Raw genomic sequence first — 15,458 nt, forward strand, 5'->3', positions numbered from 1 at the left:
AGACCTTGAGAGCCCTATCTATAACATAAATACCAAGAGGTTCAAGTCAAATGACATGAACCAAACCTACCTCTGGCACTGTCGCTTAGGTCATATAAATAACAAGCGCTTATCCCAGCTCCATAAGGATGGTTTGCTGGACTCATTTGATTTTGAATCATATGAGATATGCGAGTCATGCCTACGAGGCAAGATGACCAAGACTCCCTTTAGTGGGCACAGCGAGAGAGCGACCGATTTGTCAGGACTTATACATAGTGATGTATGTGGCCCTTTCAATGTCGCTGCTAAAGGCGGTTATAGGTACTTCATCACATTTACTGATGACTTCAGTAGATATGGTTATGTGTACTTGATGACACATAAGTCAGAATCCTTTGAAAAGTTCAAAGAATTCAAGAATGAAGTACAGAACCAGCTTGGCAAGAGTATTAAGATACTTCGATCAGATCGAGGTGGAGAATACCTTAGCCATGAGTTTCGTGACTATCTAGCTGAGTGTGAGATTCTATCCCAACTCACTCCTCCTGGAACACCACAGTGGAATGGTGTATCCGAAAGGAGGAATCGTACCCTATTAGATATGGTACGATCTATGATGAGTCACACAGATCTTCCGACATACCTTTGGGGTTATGCTCTAGACACGATAGCTTTTATACTCAACCGAGTTCCATCCAAGGCCGTGATAAAGACACCATATAGGATATGGACTGGGAGAGATGCCCAGGTGTCTTTCATGAGGATTTGGGGTTATGAGGCTTACGTTAGACGTCAAGTCTCAGACAAATTAGGACCCAAATCCAACAAGTGCTACTTTATTGGATATCCCAAGGAAACTAAGGGATATTACTTCTACATTCCCAGTCAGCACAAGATAGTTGTGGCAAAGACTAGAGTCTTTCTAGAAAGGGACTTTGTTTCTAGAAAGACTAGTGGTAGTACATTTGATCTTGAAGAAGTTCAAGATGTGGATCCTAGCACTGAAGCCTCGATGGAAGTTGAACTGGAACCACAAAGTGTTGTGGATGAGGTTGTTCCACAAAGAGTTGAGGAACAACAACCAGTTCAAGTAGACCTACCTCCTCGCAGGTCTGATAGGGTACGTCGTCAGCCTGAGAGATACTCATTTCTCTTGTCTGACCATGATGACGTTGTGCTCATAGAGGATGAGTCTATCACCTATCAGGAAGCTGTGATGAGACCAGATTCCAAGAAATGGCTAGAAGCCATGAGATACGAGATGAAATCCATTTACACCAACCAAGTATGGACTTTGGTTGATCCACCTAAAGGGGTAAAACCTATTGGGTGTAAGTGGGTCTTTAAGAGAAAGACTGACATGGATGGACTTATCTATAAGGGTCGCTTGGTAGCTAAAGGTTTCAAGCAGATTCATGGTATTGACTATGATGAAACCTTTTCTCCAGTAGCGATGTTTAAGTCCATTCAGATCATACTTGCTATTACAGCTTACCACGATTACGAGATCTGGCAGATGGACGTCAAAATCGCGTTTCTGAATGGAAACCTACTCGAGGATGTGTACATGACACAACCTGAGGGTTTTGTAGATCCACAGCATACTAGCAGAGTATGCAAGCTGCATAGGTCCATTTATGGACTAAAGCAAGCTTCTTGGAGCTGGAATCTTCGATTCAATGATACAATCAAACAGTTGGGTTTCATCAAGAACGAAGATGAACCTTGTGTCTACAAGAAGGTTGTAGGGGACATAGTTGTCTTCCTCATATTGTATGTGGATGACATACTGCTCATTGGGAAAGACATCTCTTTGCTACAGTCTATCAAGACTTGGCTAGGGACTTGTTTCTCAATGAAGGACTTAGATGAATCATCCCACATTCTAGGGATACAGATCTATAGAGATAGATCTAAGAGATTGCTTGGCCTAAGTCAGAGTACATACATTGACAAGGTACTCCTTCGGTTTGCCATGCAGAACTCAAAGAAGGGATTTCTGCCGATGTCACATGGCGTGAGTCTTTCGAAGACTCAGGGTCCCTCTTCTAGAGAGGAGAGAGACCGCATGGATCATATCCCTTATGCTTCAGCCATAGGATCGATCATGTACGTCATGCTATATACTCGACCTGATGTCTCGTATGCTTTGAGCATAACGAGCAGATACCAGTCAGATCCAGGTGAAAGTCACTGGATAGCGGTCCAGAATATTCTTAAGTACTTAAGAAGGACTAAAGAATATTTCTTGATATATAGAGGCAATGATGAGCTAGCTGTAAAGGGTTACAGTGATGCTAGCTTTCAGACCGACCAGGATGATTATAGATCGCAGTCGGGGTTCGTATTTTGCATTAATGGTGGTGCTGTGAGCTGGAAGAGTTCGAAGGAGGACACAGTAGCTGATTCTATGACAAAGGCCGAGTATATTGCTGCATCAAAAGCAGCAAAGGAGGCAGTTTGGATTCGCAAGTTCATCACTGAACTTGGGGTGGTTCCTAGCATTGTTGACCCTATTGAGCTCTATTGTGACAACAATGGAGCTATAGCACAGATGAAGGAACTTCGCTCACACCAGCGGACCAAATACATACTACTGCGCTTCCATCTCATTCGAGAGATCATCGAGAGAGGAGATGTGAAGATTTGCAGAGTACCTACAGAGGCTAACATCGCAGATCCCTTGACCAAGGCTTTGGCACAGAGGAAGCATGATGGTCACACTAGGTCATTGGGCCTTAGAGCCTACACTGATTGGCACTAGTGCTAGTGGGAGATTGTTAGCTAGAGCCCTAGAGCCAATCATTTAATGATTGTATTTTGGACTTGTTGTATCAAATTCTATATAAATAAAGGCATTTGGTTTTTGGTTATTATACTTACTTGTATTGGTGCCAAATAAACTAAGTATAATAACGTCCTTGAGTAGAATGTTCTTACCTATATCAATCGATTGGTTGAATCGATAGTGAGATGATATAGGAAACACTACTCTTAATCATTCCTAGTCGAGTATTAACATTCAGGGACAATGTTAATGCAATAAGACTAGCATGTAGGTCAACTCGATGACTTGATCTCACAAGTCATGGATATAGAGATATCAAGTTGACACATGGGTATGCATTAGAGAATGTATACTGAATGACCCGCCATGAGAAAGTATCATGGATCGTTATATGAGTGTCATATACTTTCTCATGTGGCTATTAGTATGACTACTAGTCCTTAGACCTGAAGTCACCATGGTTCCTTACATAAGGAGTTATGTACTTTGGTTTCGTCAAACGTCACCCGCAACTGGGTGGACTATAAAGGCGACTACTGGGTATGTAACGAATTATGCAGAGGGATGTGAGTGATGTAGATGAAATCTATCCCTCCTATATGACGGGAGAGACATCGGTATTCTTGATAGAGTGAGACCACGAAGTGCATGGCCATGCCCAAATGAGTCAATATGAGATATTGAGCTCATTTGTTTTAGTGAGTCTACTTGGAGTTCAAGATTTAGATTGGTCAGAGGATAACACGGTTTATGCCTCACATTGATCAATCTAGATGTCTAGGATAGAAGGACACTTGTCATATATTGTGAGGAGTCACAATTAGTAGTCACAAGGTGATGTTGGATCTCAACATTCTTGTAACTTGGGTAGTAATGATGTATTGCTAGATACCACTCATTACTTATGCTTCTAAATGAGTTTAGGGGCATTGCCAACGTTACAAGAACCTATTGGGTCACACACAAAGAACAAGTGGATGGAGATTAGGTTCATATGATGAACCAAGAGGATTAGATTCATGTGATGAATCAAATTGGATTAAGAGTAATCCTAATTGGGCTAATTGAGTTGGACTCAAGTTGATTCATGTGTTCAATGAGTCTAATTTAGATTATGACTCATTGAATTAATTTAATTAAATGAATTAGATTCATTATATTAAATTGTCTTGAATTAAATGGTTGGATTTGATCAACCATGAGAGAGATTAAGTCAAGTTTGACTTGACTTGAGAGGAAGAGGAAGAGTCAAGTTTGACTTGACTATTTGCCACATTATTAGTGATTTGGCATTAGGAGAACTAATGATGATGTGCCACATCATCAAAGTATGCCACCTCATGGGGGTTACAAATCTATTCTCTTTAATGGCCACATTTAATGAGAATGGGGGTTACCTTTTTGGTTTTGAATGAGAATGAATTTTTCATTCACTCACATTCACATCATCTTCTTCCTCAAGCTCTCTTTTTGCTCCTTCTCTTCTCTTGGTCGTGGGTTTCAAGCAAGGGAGAAGAAAGGAGAGTGAGTCTAATCCAAGAAGAAAGGTTAGTGAAAGCCACATAGAGATTTTTTAGAGGAGTGTGTTCTCTTCTTTTCTTTTCTTCTTCTTCCAATCCCATCCGAGAGCATCAAGAAGTGGTAGCACACTTGTGGTGTTCTCTTCTCCATCCTTGTGTGTTAGAGAACACATCTTGTTCGTGTGGATACTTCTAGAGAGTTGTCTACTTTGACAACTAGAGATCCGGCATCTCCTTGGACAAGCGGAACTCGCGAAGGGCACGCATCGAAGGTATAAGATTTTCTCCATGTAGATCTAAGTGTAGATCTAGGTAAACTCGTACTCGTAATTTCGAATGATTTTTCTTTGCACGGATCCGTTGGCTAGGGAGTTTCGGGGATTCCGCAACGCGAAAAAGTGGTTTTCGCGGCCCAAAAAATCCAACAAGATCAACCATGTGGGAGTTATAATGTCAAGTTTGACTTGACTTGAGAGGAAGAGGAAAAGTCAAGTTTGACTTGACTATATGCCACCTCATTTGTGAGTTGGCATTAAGTGGCCAATAATGGTGTTACACATCATCATGTTTAGCACATGTGTGTGCCACCTCATGGAGGTTACAAATCTCCCCTTTAATGGCCACATTAAATGAGAATGGAGGTTACAACTCCATGAGTGGCCGACCACTTATTGTGAGGAATGAAATTTGATTTTTCAATCAAGGCTCATTCAACTCATCTTCTTCCTTGCTCTCTCCTTGCTCTCCCTCTCCTCTCTTGGCCAAACACTTCATAGGTGCTAGCACACCTTTTGTTTGGCCTCTCCACCTAGTTTGTTCGTGTGGATACTTCTAGAGGATTGTACACTTGACGATCTCGAGATTTGGCGAACCGTTGGACGAGCGGGATTACGAAGGGCATCGCATCGAGGGTAACTTCCTTCTCTAGTGTAGATCTAGGCTTTAGTAAACTCGTACTCGAATTTTTGTTTATAAACTTCGCACGGATCCGGTGGCATGGGAGATTCAGGGTTTCCGCAACGCGGAAAAGCGGTTTTTGCGACCCGAAAATTCCAACAAGTAATACAATAATAAATACTTCGACTAAGTCAAATTATAGGGGAGTAAAATAAAATATTTACTGCACCAAAATTCAAAAAATGTGAAGTTGTATACATATTTTACTTCGTCAAACAACATAACCTATGAAGTAATATATTATCAATTACTTTGGTATTTTTACTGGTCTTGATGAAGTAATAAAGCTTTTTTACTTCGAAAACGGTTCAATTTTGAACCAGTTTTGAACCGATGATAGAGTTCGGTAACGTGTGGTGAAGTAAAACGTTTACCCTTTTACTTCACGTACGTCTACTTCGGTAATTAACTACCTATTACTTCGGATAATATCTGAAGTCTATTGTTGATTTTCACATAGTGATTGTAGGGATTGAATTCATAAATATTTGATTTTTATATGGTCTTAGTTAATTACCTTTTATAGGAAATTAATTTAGAGATGATTTTTATTTTGTTATGAGTTTTGTTTGCTTTCCTGAAATGTGCAAAAATAAGTACAGGGGATTTTGATAATCATCATTTTATCATGATAATTAGGCTCATATATTTGTTCTTTTTTATCTCTTATAATTAAATTAGTGATTATATCATATTACGTGAGTTGAATTTATCTTTGATCTTTAATGTAAATTATCTCTTACTTATATTATTTTGTTTAAATATTTGAATGTAACTTTTGTAGGCAATCAAGGGACCATACACTCGAATCAGGTTCAAAGCTAGGTCTAAATGGGGAGAACCAATCTAAAGCAATCTAGATCATTCATCTAAAATCATGAGTGATTTGAGACATCCGTGAAGAATTGATCCATTCAAGTCAAATGGAGAGTAAGTCACAATCATCTATCAAGATCTACAACCTTTAATCTAATTTTGAACTTATTTCAACCATTGGTCCAAATCCGAAGTAATTCTGGCTATTGAAAACAAATAAAATATCATTTATTAAAGTTATCATTAATATAAGATTAATAATTTTTAATATATATTATTATAAAATATTTATAATGATATTTTTAAAAATATTCATACGAAAATATCATAATATAGTCATATATTCGAGTATTGCGCCGAGTTGACGTGTAAGTAGAAAAAAAAATTTTGGTAGGTAGAGAGAAAATAGGTAGGGAGAGAGAGAACGCGCGGGGCAGACAGAAGCAGCTTGATATGTACGCGCGGGGTCAGATGTTCACATAGTATTTACTAAGAAAACCAAAAATAAAACTAAGTGAATTATTTATTATTTATTTTAGTATATTATAATGTAAATATATCATAAGTTATTGATAATAATCCAATCCAAAAATGTTTTTATAATTAAAGTGGAACATTGACGGTTACAATGATTAAGTTCTTGTAAGAATGAAAACTCGCTAAGATATATGAAAGGTTTTAAAAGATAACATAATATAATTGTAAGTTAAATTTACAAGGATGCTTATGAAATTTTACCATACATGCCCACCTAATTAATCTTCAACATCTAGTGCTTTGACTAACTAGAAAATATTTAATTAGCAAAATAGTGGTTGACTTGTTCTATCAAGTCTACATCAAATGCCTACCCGCGGTATGACTTTTTAAGATTGCCATAAATAAGATACCGACATATAACAAATCTTGCCTCCATAATAAATGCATACTTTAACAAGTACATCAGATAATTATATATATAAATAGATGTGGGGAGTTACAAAGGCAAGGAATTTAGTGGCAAAATTGAGTTGGAGTGCAAGGATGATGCACTGGATTAATAGAAAGCTTTTCCTCTACAAGGTCACATTTGGATTGTATGTTCTAGAATGGTGGGAGCATTGTCTCTTCAGTATCCTTTTCATTAATTTAGTAATCTCTTTGAGAAGAAATATCATGATTATTCATGCTAGCGTATAGCTCTTCCATGGGCTTTTTAAAATGTTTCTCTAGTTTTATGTTTTTAATATGAAAATATGTTTATATTTATTTTTCTTAAGAATTTGCAGTAACTTGGGCCGCCTTAACCTAATTATTAGACTTAGTACTACTTATCTTTGTTTGGTTCATCTTCTATTTGAGTATCAACTTATCACCAACTTATATCTCAGGTAAACTTCTCTGAATTTATATTTTGTTATCTGAGTAGAAATTGTCACTTTATATAAAAAATATTTTAATTTAAGTAATCTATTAAAATTTATGGTTTATATATGTATTTATAAACTAGTTTATTTTGTTTAATTTAAGTTATCTTTTAGTAATTTATCAGTAAAAAAGCTAAATTGAAATTTTAGCCTAATCATGAATGAGATTTATGTGTCAAAATGCTCATTGACTATGTCCATCGGATTTCCCTTGTTCATGCCTTTTGCTAATCGGCTTCAATTTGTATTCAAGCTAATTCATTTATGTTAATCGTTTCTAATATTTTTTTTGCAGTTACTTGAAGTCCACAATAATTCTCAAGAAATTTATAGATGCTACATACAATATATATGAACAAATGGTTTGCCGTGTTGTTTAGGCAATAATTTTCTAGATATAAAATAAGCCGGTTTATGTTAGTAGATTATTATTTTTTGTTGTTGTAATTCACATTTGCAAAATATTTTAAATGTGGAAAGACATGTTAATTGCTGTTGTTCGCGAATTAAATTCTTTTTAATATTATAATACAATTGGTTAATTGTAATAAAATATGATTATGTTAATCCAAAGTGTCCTTTAAGTTTATCCAAGGTTATATAAAAAAAAAAGTAAATTATGAGCTTAATTTATAGTCAATTCAATTGAGCAGATGATGAAAATTTTATTTTTTCCAAAATAATACAATCGGTTAATGCATTGTGCACCAGATAAGTCCAACATGAAATTACAATAGAAAAACAATAGAAGAGTTGACTTCTATTAAAAACACTCCTTTGTGTGGATTTTCTTTTATTTTCAAAACTGATCATTCTCGTGCCACATGTCTATTGAAAGAATGAAATATTCCAAACGTTTTTCAAAATATATATACGGCTGAGCAATAATTTCAAAATAGAACGGGCGAACACTCACTAATTTTTTTTTTTTGGATAAATTAAATCAATTGAATTTTACTATTACAATGAACAAATTAAAATAATATAAAATTATTAATTCGGTTCATTACTAAATTAATTAAATTTATCTTAGTAATGGATTATTGTTTCAAATTTATCTTAGTAATGGAGGCCGGCTGTACTGTCCCCGCGGTTGACGGAAAGTCGTGGTGACGCCTGGTCGATCGGATACCTTCTGGAAAGGTTTACACGGGTGGATGATAGGGGATGATGATGGGGATGACGAGGTGAGGGTCCTACACACACTCAGACAAGCCACCCTCACGTTAGAGACCAAGAACCAGGGAAAAAGTCCCCGGGTAAGGTCCTCCGACGCTCAAGTCAGGTACTTTTTCTCCAGAAGCACAGTGAAAGGATGAAAAGTAAAGGACAAATGCATAAAGACGAGTGAGCGTACCTGCGTCGGAAAAAGACCTAGTGAGTGAAGCTAGGCAGTTGGAAGTCCTGGTGAGTGAAGCCAGGCACGAGAAAATCTAGATGGATCAAGGCTGATCGCACATCTGGTGTTGGAAAGACCAAGTAGGTCAAAGGGATTGTCCGGATACTTGGCATGAGGTGGAAAGTCCAAGTAGGTCAAAGGGATTGACCGGATACTTGGCACGAGAAGGAAAGTCCAAGTGGGTCAAATGGATTGACCGGACACTTGGTGAGCGAGTTCTAGCAGGTTAAGGGTGACCGGATGCTAGGCATGATGAACCAACAGGTCATGGTTGACCAGATGTTGGTTTAGGGGACTTTGGACTTGTTTTTGGGCAAAAATAAGAAGTTGGATCGATCAGCCGATCGATTGGCACATGTCCAATCGATCGGTCGATCGATTGGGTGAGTCCCCGCTACAAGCTTTCTCCCAATCAATCAGTGGATCGATTGGGAAGAAGTGTCGCGCGAACAGAAGAGCTCTGGATCGATCCGTCGATCGATCCAGAGCCCCCAATCGATCGGGCGATCGATTGGGAGGTGCGATTTCGCATGATAAGCCCTGGATCGATCAGCCGATCGATCCAGGCAAATTTTCGAGAGCACAGAGGTGCTCTGGATCGATCCACCGATCAATCCAAAGCATCCCCAATCGATTGGGAGCAATCTAATCGATTGGGATCCGACCGTTGGCGTCGATTAAAGCCGTTGTCAAGCTCCTTCTTCGCCATTGCTCGCACTGTTCATCTCCGATCTTCATAGCAGCTTCTCCACAGCGTTTTCCACTCTCACCGCCAGTTCTTGAAGGATCTTGGAGGTTCTTCCAAGTCAAGAGGTGTGACTACAACAAGAGGAAGAAGCTACGGTTAGGGTTTTCACTGCATATCTTGTAAGATATTTCTTGTATTTATCTTCCCTTGTTTTCTTGTTGTATTGAGAGTATTGTAGGGCTTCTCCGCCTTTGGTAGTTACCATAAAGGAGTGTTTTTCTTAGTGGAGGGTGCGTGAGTGTGTGGATTCTTGGACTAGTCACCTCTTGTGAGGTAGATACTAAGTAAATCCTTGAGTTAGCGTTGTTGTATTTGTGTTCTTGTATTTTCCGCTGCACATCATCGCAAGAAACAAGCAACGTTAAGAACGAGGATCACGCCGAGCTATTCCCCCCCCCCCCCCCCGCGCCTCTAGTGAAGGGAAGTCAAGTAGGTCAAGGTTGACTGGATACTTGACTGGAAATCCTAGTGAGTGAAGCTAGGTGGAAGTCCTGGTGAGTGAAGCCAGGAAGATGGAAAGTCCTATCTGGGAAGTTAGGCAATGGGAAGTCCTGATGAGTGAAGCCAAGCAGATGGAAAGCCCTGGTGAGTGAAGCCAGGCAGATGAAAATCCTGGTGAGTGAAGCCAGGTGAAAGACCTAGTGAGTGAAGCTAGGCAGTTGAAAGTCCTGGTGAGTGAAGCCAGGCAGAAGGAAAATCCTGGTGAGTGAAGTCAGGTGAAAGACCTAGTGAGTGAAGCTAGGCAGTTGGAAGTCCTGGTGAGTGAAGCCAGACACGAGAAAATCCAGATGGATCAAGGTTGATCGGACATCTGGTGTTGGAAAGACCAAGTAGGTCAAAGGGATTGACCGGATACTTGACATGAGGTGGATACCAAGTAAATCCTTTTGTTAGCGTTGTATGTTTTTGTTTCTTGTATTTTCGCTGCATATCTTTGAAGAAACAAGCAACGTCAAGCACGAGGATCGCGCCGAGCTATTCACCCCCCCCCTCCCCCTCTAGCTACATAATCGGTCCCAACAAGTGGTATCAGAGTAAGGTTGCTCTTCACCGGAATCATCGCCGGAAAGGGAAAAGAGCTAGAGGGTGAAGAAGTTGGAGCAAAATTCTTCAAGTCAAAGATTTTATCAAGCTCAACTTCAATGGAATTCCAAGACAGACTTGGATTCGATACAAGGGTGCCTCCATCATTTATTTCAACAAGCTTCGATCTTTGAAAATCAAGGATCGAGAATTTCTTGATGATGGAGATAGAGCAATGGTTTGCTCTAATGGAAGGATTTGAAGCTCCAACAAATTCCAAAGGCAAAGTACTCAAGAGGAGCAAGTGGAGCCAAGAACAAATCCAAAGACGTAAGGCCAATGACAAAGTGACCAAGCTTTTGGTCAATTTATTGCCAAGCAACATCTTGGAGCAAATTGGAGATTTTGAAGATGCCAAAGAGCTATGGAGCAAATTGGCAAAGATTCATGAGATCCCCTCCACTGTACCAAACCAAGAAGAATCCAAAGAGGGTGACTCATTGGAGCAAGACCAAGAGGAGGAGAATTCTGAAGGTGAGAGATACTCATCTTCCGAAGAAGAAGTCCAAGAAGCTTCATCTTCAAAGGAATGCAATGAAAAGGGCAAGGAGAGGGCATACTCCTTGTTCCATATACAAGACGAAGATGAAGAAGCCTCCACCTCTAGGATTGAGGGGGAGTGTAGATCATTGACACCGGAGCAAGAAGAATCTTCTACATCCAGGTCAAATGGAGAAGAAGATGATGTATCCTCCAAAAATCAAGAAACATCAAATGGAGGATCATGTTTCATCCCTACACATGAAGGTATAACTAATTCAATTAAAAATAAAAATCACATTATATGTTTTGAGTGTAGGGAACATGGGCAGTACAAGAGCAAGTGCCCCAAATTGGCCAACAAGAAAGGCCAAGTGGCACTAAAGGGCAAGGTGAAGCCTAAGGAGACCGCCCCCGGAACAAAGAAGAGCAAGGAGCACATTGTGTGCTTCTCTTGCAATCAAAAGGGGCATTATAGGAGCCAATGTCCCAAGGGGAAGAAAGCGGTCAAGGCTCATGGAGGAAGCACAACTCAAGGGGGAGCCTCCAAGGTAAAAAGAAAGGTATCATTTATTGAGCCTACTCCCTTGAATAATGGTAAAAAACATACTAGTTCTAATTTTTATCATTTTAATGCTATTTACCATAAGAATAGAAAGCATGAAAGGTTTAAAGAAAAACATGTGGCTCTACATGCTAAAACTACCACACCTAGGTCTAGGAAGGTAGATAAAAATCTAGACAAGGAAATTAAGAATTTTAGTTATAGGTCTAGAAATAAAAATGTTCATGAATTCATTGAAAAACCTAAAACTAAGGACTTAATGGTGGAAAATCAAGTCTTGAGGTCAAGACTTGATAAATTAGAAAAGACCCTAAAAACGATGGAAAATATCCTAAAAGGGCAAAATGAGCATAGCCTAGGTCTAGGAGTACAAAAGTCATCCAATGGACATAGAGGTTTGCGATACAAACCTAAGGCTAAGAAGGATGTAATTTCTTACCATAGGGTTCCATATAGTTATAGAACCAACCCTACATCAAATGATCAAGTCAAAAATACTAGGAAGGTTATTCCTAAGAGTATTTTTACAACTAAGGTGACTAAGACTTCTAAGAAGTCTAACAAAGTCACTAAAAAGTTCACAAGGGAAGAAATCCCTAGGGTTGACCTAGAAAGTGTGACCAAGGCTTCTAAGAAGCCTAACAAGGTCACTAGGAAGGTATCTAGGGAATTTATCCCTAGTGAATACCTAGAGCATCCAAGGAGCACCAATAGGTTTTGGGTTCCTAGGAGCATTTTCTCTACCCCTTAGATGGGTTAGAGAGTGTCAACTCTAATTGAAAGGGTAGTTAACCCAATCATGATGAAGTTGGCACTCTAAGAGAATTTTCAAGGTCATTGTTAACCTTTGAAAATGATAAGGATTAATGGCTTACTCTTGGAAAGAGTAAGATGTGCCAAAAATTTGAGTTTTTGGATATAATTTTTATTGGCACAAGAAATCAAGTCTAAAGAAATGCTAAGTTGGGATGTTGGCATTTTATTGGGAAGTTAAAGGCAAGTCTAAGCCTTATTTTAATTGGTTACTCTTTAAAAGAGTAAATTGTGCCAAAATTTGGGGAATATGTTTAATTTAAATTGGCACAAATTAGGAAAAGCAAAAGAAATGTCAAAATTGGATTATTGGTATTTTCTTGGGAAATAGTGGGCAATCTAGATTTTAAATCTTAATTTAGCTAAGGCTTAAAGATACTTAGGTAGACAACCTAGGTATTTTATTTATGCTAATTTTTCATGATTGTTTGCCTTTTATATGTCATGACATCATATTTATTTGTTTTGGCATTCATACCTTATTATGAAAAAAATACAAAAATATCATGTTATGTCATACTTACATCATGTAGTTATAGGATATTTTCTTTTGAAAATTATTTCCTTTTTGATGTATGCCATAACATATCATGCATTATTTTAATTCCTTGCAATTTAAGGACAAATGGCATTTATTAACAAATAACATCCTTGGTGGATGTTCATAACCTCAAAATACCTAGGTAGATATACATGATCCCTAGATTAGGGCAAAACCAAACTTTTCATCTCACAAAAGAACTATAAGGTGACTTGTATGTGGTTTAGTGCACATTAGATACAAGTGAGATATTAGAATGATGAACAAAACTCAAGATGTTGTTTTAGTGCATTCTTTTGAGTTTTAAGTTCATCAAAACACAAGTTATGTGTTTTCCATCATTGGGAAAGCTAATGTTCAAGTCATGTGCATTGAGCCCAAGGAACATGGTTGGATATTGATTTTAAAAATCATTTTAAAACGCTTTTGGAAAACCTTGGTGAAGACTATCTTTTGATAGTGATCATCATTGAAGAGTTAGGCACAAACTTGAAGAAAACACTAAAGTTTTTACAAGTTTTCAAGTTTGTGTCCATCTTTGAAAGTATGATGTATTTTCTTATAAAACTATTTTTCCATGATGGTATATGCCCTAAATAATGTCTACAAAGATTTTTATGATTTTTGGAATTTTGTAGATTTTTCTAGGGGTTTCTGAAATTGACTAAAATGGAATTTCAGCTTTTTCAGAGCTTCAATCGATCATCCGATCGATTGAAGGGTCTCAATCGATCGGGCGATCGATTGAGAGCAAGCTTCTCGCGAATAGAAGCTTCCTGGATCGATCCACCGATCGATCCATCCCTCCTGAATCGATCAGTGGATCGATCTAGCCCTCCTGAATCGATCAGTGGATCAATTCAAGCAGGTTCAATCGATTGGGACCCAACTCCAATCGATTGGGAATGCTGATTTTGGCTGGTAAAGCCTGATTTCAGCATTTGGACCATCTTTAGTCTAGGTAACCACTCATAACCCCTCAAAACACATTTGTAAATATTTAGGGGGAGTTTTCATGATGAAAACAAGGATGGATTGGTTAAGGGATACCAAGTAAAGGTTTAGATTGAGGTTTGGTTTCAATATTGAAATTTTTGAACCTCAAAACTTCTAAATTTGGGTTTCCTAAAGGTTTAGGGATTCCAAGTCATTGTTGGTGCAATGACAGAAGTTACGTGCATGTCTTTAGGGGGAGTTACTCTTTAAGGACAAGAAAATTTAATTTTAATACACCTTGGAAGGTGGTTAACCTTCTTTCATGAAAATGATCAAGTTTGGGCATTTGACTACAATGGAGAGTGGATATCTTCATTGTTCCAAGTGGTGCATGCTCATGAATGAGCATTTGATGATAATGAAGGGTATGGGACCTTCATTTGAATCGTGTGTGAAGACAACGAGTGAAGTTGTATACAACAAGTGAATATACCAAGTGGTATATGCTCAAGGATGGGCGTCAAGAATAATGAAGGGTATGGGATCTTCGTTATTATGTTGTGAACAACGAGTGAAGTTGTGAACAACGTAGGGTAACTCTTCAGGAGGAGAGTTTGTTTTTGTTATGTGCCCAAAGATGAGGCATGTAGGGATTTGATGTGTGCCAATAGGGGGAGAATGAAAGGGTTTAAGTTAGGTCTTCATTATCTAAGAGGGAGTTTGCCCTCTTAGGGGGAGAATATAGGGTTTAACTTACGTCTTCATTACCTAGTGGCATGAAGGGAGTTAAGGCTATGGGATTAGCCTAACTTAAATGTAGTATTGTCAAACATCAAAAAGGGGGAGATTGTTGGTGCAATATTCCCCAGGTCAAGGTTGACCAAGTTGACTGAGCTTGGACTGGGTCAAACTCGAGTCTTGATGTTTGGATTTCGATGTTTGACAATATATGAAAACAACACATGAAGATTGCAGGTGCAATTGTTCATGTGGTGAGATTGTGAAGGGAAGTCAAGTAGGTCAAGGTTGACTGGATACTTGACTGGAAATCCTAGTGAGTGAAGTTAGGTGGAAGTCCTGGTGAGTGAAGCCAGGCAGATGGAAAGTCCTAACTAGGAAGTTAGGCAATGGGAAGACCTGGTGAGTGAAGTCAGGCAGATGGGAAGTCCTGGTGAGTGAAGTCAGGCAAATGGAAATCCTGGTGAGTGAAGCCAGGTGAAAGACCTAGTGAGTGAAGCTAGGCAGTTGAAAGTCCTAGTGAGTGAAGCCAGCAGAAGGAAAATCCTGGTGAGTAAAGTTAGGTGAAAGACCTAGTGAGTGAAGCTAGGCAATTGGAAGTCCTGATGAGTGAAGCCAGGCACGAGAAAATCCAGATAGATCAAGGCTGATCGGACATCTGGTGTTGGAAAGACCAAGTAGGTCAA

General features: G+C 38.6%; 1 long non-coding RNA gene across 1 annotated transcript; it reads left to right on the top strand.

Annotated features, from left to right (window-relative positions):
• Nucleotides 1-7,046: 7,046 nt before the first annotated feature.
• Nucleotides 7,047-7,968, top strand: LOC121968270. The gene is made up of 3 exons (XR_006108035.1): nucleotides 7,047-7,174; nucleotides 7,362-7,433; nucleotides 7,765-7,968. It is a non-coding gene; the product is annotated as an uncharacterized LOC121968270 (long non-coding RNA).
• Nucleotides 7,969-15,458: the final 7,490 nt, after the last annotated feature.

Source organism: Zingiber officinale, chromosome 3B (genome assembly GCF_018446385.1).
Source record: "Zingiber officinale cultivar Zhangliang chromosome 3B, Zo_v1.1, whole genome shotgun sequence".
In the NCBI taxonomy this organism is placed as follows: domain Eukaryota; kingdom Viridiplantae; phylum Streptophyta; class Magnoliopsida; order Zingiberales; family Zingiberaceae; genus Zingiber; species Zingiber officinale.